Source organism: Paramisgurnus dabryanus, chromosome 23 (genome assembly GCF_030506205.2).
Source record: "Paramisgurnus dabryanus chromosome 23, PD_genome_1.1, whole genome shotgun sequence".
Lineage (NCBI taxonomy): Eukaryota > Metazoa > Chordata > Actinopteri > Cypriniformes > Cobitidae > Paramisgurnus > Paramisgurnus dabryanus.
In genome coordinates this window covers 25,584,260-25,589,267 of record NC_133359.1, presented here as the reverse complement: position 1 = coordinate 25,589,267, position 5,008 = coordinate 25,584,260, and the positions used below count along the sequence as shown (strand labels likewise).

At 36.9% G+C, this 5,008-nt stretch overlaps 1 long non-coding RNA gene across 2 annotated transcripts; it reads right to left on the bottom strand.

Annotated features, from left to right (window-relative positions):
- Positions 1 to 1,156: 1,156 nt before the first annotated feature.
- On the bottom strand, positions 1,157 to 3,872 carry LOC135781721 (uncharacterized). 2 transcript variants are annotated; one of them, XR_010545211.2, is made up of 7 exons: positions 3,777 to 3,872; positions 2,881 to 2,957; positions 2,483 to 2,570; positions 2,268 to 2,388; positions 1,535 to 1,573; positions 1,384 to 1,440; positions 1,157 to 1,219 (listed from the first exon to the last, which is right to left on the bottom strand). It is a non-coding gene; the product is annotated as an uncharacterized lncRNA (long non-coding RNA). The 2 variants fall into 2 exon arrangements; XR_012335902.1 differs by lacking the exon at positions 1,157 to 1,219 and having other exon boundaries at positions 1,311 to 1,440.
- Between the last annotated feature and the right edge of the window lie 1,136 nt (positions 3,873 to 5,008).

Here is a 5,008-nt window from a genome sequence, read left to right as displayed (position 1 = left end):
GAATCTGCATTATTAAAAGTTTTTAACGATATTTTAATGGCTACAGACGCTGGTGATGTAACCCTACTCTTGCTGCTAGACCTTTCAGCAGCATTTGACACAATAGACCACAAAATTTTGCTCTCCCGTTTGGAAAATTGTATAGGGATCCGGGGAAATGCTTTGGAGTGGATTAAGTCCTACCCTCAAAATAGAACTTTCTCTGTACAGATGGGAGAATGTAGGTCCTCGTCAGCGCCCTTATTCTGTGGTATTCCTCAAGGTTCCATTTTAGCTCCGGTTTTATTTTCATTGTATATGCTCCCGCTAGGTCAGATTATGAGGAAACATGGTATCTCTTTCCATTGCTATGCCGATGATACCCAGTTGTACCTACCGTTGAAGCCCACTGCTGGTCACGCTGTTGATAGACTTATAGAATGCTTTGGGCAGATTAAGGCATGGATGTCCACCAATTTTTTATGTTTAAATGAATCAAAAACAGAATTGATTTTATTTGGCACTTCTGATGCGGTGGATACATCTAAAATTGAGTTGGGTCTTCTATCTTCATACCGCAAAAATCAAGTTAAGAATTTAGGTATAGTATAATTATCCAGTAGTTCCTGTATTTCAAACAACAGTAAAATTACTGTAGAAAGAATGACAGTAGTTTTAAGCATACTGCAAAATGAAGTACAGTATTATACTGTTATTTGTAAGATCCAACATACAGCATTTTACTGTTATACTGGAAATGTTACTGTTATTTATTTTACAGTGTAAAATATATACTACTGTATTTTCCAATTTTACTGTTATTTATTTTACAGTGTAAAATATATACTACTGTATTTTTTCAATTTTACTGTTATTTATTTTACAGTGTAAAATATATACTACTGTATTTTTTAAGATTAAATTAAATACTGTTATTTTATTGGTTGATGTTAAATATAAAGACAACAACTATATCTTTAAAAGCAGAAAATTTATTGTGCAGTTTTAACTGTATATTTGTAAAAATGAATGATTAGATTTTAAACAAAAAGTAAAAAAAAACAAAAAAAATCAGTCAGCAATCAATGTATCAAATGGTTGCCATAGTGTAGTTACCCTAAATGAGAAAACCCACATCATACAATACAGTGAAAAGCATAATTACAATACAGTTTTTTGTAGGTAGTATGGGTGGTGGTGGCAGGATGAAGGTGTAGGTCAGGAGTAGGCAACGTCGGTCCTGGAGTGCCGAAATCCTGCAGATTTTATTTCCAACCCTGATAAAACCTCGCCTACCTGTATTTTTCTGGTGACTCTTCAGATCTAGTTGTTCAGGTGTGTTTGTTTAGAGCTGGAGCAAAACTCTACAGGACAACGGCACTCCAGGACCGACATTTTCTACACCTGGTGTAGGTGGTGGGGGCGTCATATACAGCAGGGGCGACAGCACTTGTGATAATCCTGTAACAAATAATAAAACAAAATAATAATAAGTCAAAAAATTAACTAATCATCTAAAATGCTTGTTTTTAGCAATAATGTACTTTGAGCTCACCAGTTATAATCTAGAACATGGCCAAGTCTTGAGATCCACCTTGAGAGAACAGAGAAAATATTACGGAGAATGTTACAATAACATTACATATTACTGAAACTTAAATAACCCAGTCGCAGTGCTGGTTGGTGACTTCTTTTTCAAGGGCGCATGATGCAAAGCTTGTCACAACATGTATTTAGTGCGTCATGTAAACTTATGTGTATCACGCATCATGTCAAAATGCGTGTCTGCTGCAGATGCTTCAAAGGGGTTTATTATAAAACATCTCGCTAAATCTCATGTGTAATCAGAGTTTAGTGTTAAGTTAGTGTCTTGCGAGTATTTTGTGAACGTGAGTGTCATAAAATCATAAACCCTTCTGACGCTTTTACAGCAGGCACGTATTTTGAAAGCATCTTTTGCAGCGATTTTTGTGTGAGCATACCAGTGAACACCCCTGACCACTCGGTGAGTTTCACATCTTTGTAAACGAAAGTTTAATGCATTTTAGGAAGGATTGTTCCAGTGCACCATTAAACCCATGGTAGAGGTCTGAGCTGAAACACAAACACGCGAAAATTCTCAGGGCAGCCGAAAATGTCGAAATTTCAGTCAAAACCATTCTATTTCACCATAAACAATCTGAAAACACGGCTTTAAGTCTAAAATACCGAACTTGTCCTTTAACGTTTAGTGTGCAATGATGGGTTTGGACATGCTACACTGAAGGAGATAAAAAGAGATACAGTACCTCTGTTACCTCCACTTCTTCATTCAGGATATTGACACCATCCATTCTGATGCTGGCTCCTCACATCAAGGGGGTTTAAAGTGCCATGAAAAATTGTTGTTGGTGTTAGCTTTGCTGAATCCTGTGAAAATAACATGTACTGAGTAACTATACAAGTTAAAGAGTTGAGTAATAAATTGCATCAAAATCTAAACTCTATTGTTAGCCAAACTTACATTTTCCAGACAAAAGGTAAACTTGCTGTATTCTCAAGATGAAGAAATAAAATGAGCAGTGCAGGGTTTTTCTCCATATCAGAAACACCTGTGTAAACATAAAAATAAAACACAAGTTATTGCCACACTGATTAAAATATACTGTACTAAGTATGGGAGCTGTAAGAGATTAATACACACTCATTAAATACACTCAGCAAGTAGTTGCTTACTTATAAATATTAAAATAATTTTAGATAAATGTAATCCTTGTTAATGTGCTCCCAACTGATGTGCTGTTCCAGTTCTGTGCATTTTTCAAGTGTATAGGCAGTTCCTGACCAAACGCTTGACCAGTCCAGTAAAGTAAAGTAAAGTAATTGTTCAACATTTCAAATTGGGTATAAAAAATATTGTACCTTTTTGAGCCAGTATGTCCTGTCTTCAGATTTAGATGAAGGTCCTTCCCAAACCACATCTTGATGTCTTAAAGAATCTTAAACACATAACATTTCAACAGAATGATTTAGGGCACTTGCACAGTAATACCTGAAAATGAATAGATTTTGTTCTAACTCAGATGATCACATGATATTGTCATAACAACATAATAATAAGTAAGATATTGTTTCTGTCTTAATAGATTGATTGCAGGCTTTGCCTGATGCTAAATGCATGGTAAACTATTTTATTAACAGATAATTGAACCACGTAAAAAAAATATTAATAATTGAACCACGTGACTTCTCCCGATCATCCGGGACATATGACCATCATGTATATACAAAACAGGGATACAAAGGCCCAGATAGCAAAAAATATCCGCATGGCTTCTTTATGCCGCCAGCCCCAAGCTGTCGGCTATAGGTGCGTCCCGCTGGCGGGGATGAAACTTTTGCCGCCGAATACGTCACTCTCATTTGTTGCGAGATGCCGCCAGCATGCAGCCGGCGGACCGACTGCTTAATTTATGCAAAAGCGGCTGCCGCGGCGGTCCGCCGTCAGACCTGTTTGCGATTACACCCTTATGACGCTTACGGCCGCCAGAGCACCGCCGGTGGTCCGCCGACTCATTGCTATCTGGGGGAAAACGTTGATCATTGGATTAATCCATATCAGGTCCTAGAACACATTTTCAGATCTCATGTCAGCAGAACACTAATACATTTTCACATAAATATTCGCGGATATTATTTAAATTCACAATACATCTTTGTGTATGGATCATAGTCCTATTATTAGCAGATGAACAAAAGTTATGTGACTGAAAATAGTAGGCTTTTATGAAACTACACAATAATAAGTTAATACGCACCCACTGTTTAAAAAAGCACTGCTGGTCTCAATCCAAGTGAGCACACAAACACACCGCCACGCAACAAGCACAGGATCTCTTCAATGCGATTCCCGCTGTAGTGATGACATCCCCGCGATAGAGCATGCAGATGTAAAACTACCGTAGAAAATTTGTCGTGGACTGTAGCCCAGATTTACATACACTAATAAAGAAGATAAAACATTGTTAAATCTATTATACGTCTTTTCAATACTTCTAGCTGCCATAATGTTCAGTCAAGTTCATGTTCAGTCATAATGTATTATTTTAAACCTATTCCACAGATATTCATTACACAACGTATTCTGGCACAACATAATTCAAGTTTATAACGTTATTTATTTAACACATTAATTTCTTTCTCTTACTTACCTCAGCAAAGTCTCTGTCAACACAACACGAAAAGCTCAGACTCGCCCTGACCGTTAATTTGAAAATGCCCGCGCGGGGTTTTACACAGTGAACGTGCTTTCTTTTGCACACACGCAGACAATCATTGTGTAGTTGCAGAAGTTGTTTGCTGTTATGACAGAAATTAAGTAAAATTTAGCCGAAAGAAACCTTTAGTGCCAATAAAGTCTCATACCAGATATTGCATATAGCACTTACCAGATAATGATGAAGTGAGTGAAGACAAACACGACGACACAATATCTCGTATAATAGCTCGCTGTCATTTTGTGGTCACAAAATTAATGTTAGCATATACGTATTAATATTCACCCAGCAGATATTAATAAAGAAATATGCGCTAGATGAGCAGAACAGATACGACGACACACACGCGTTCTCCCACTCCCCCTACTGACAGAACTGAGGAGCACGTCACGTGACCGACTTGCGCCTGAACCCTCCGCTTTTGTTTAATCAAATTCTATCGACTGCTATTTGAAGATTATACATATATATATATATTATCGCCTAAACTAACCTTAAAAATACATTTTGTGACCCAGAGGCAACAATATTAAGAACTGATGGTATGTTTATTGAATTGGCTGGTGATTTCATTAAAGCCTCAGAAAAGGCACGTGATATGTTAAAGGAACACACCAAGCATCTGATGTGAAAACAGACATTAAACCAAATATCTCACAAAAAATTAAGCATTTAAGATATAAATAGACGTTTGTTATTGTGTTTTGCAGTTGGTTGGTAATACTGTATTCAGAGTAATATTTCCCATAATGCATTGGAAAACTACAGTAGCC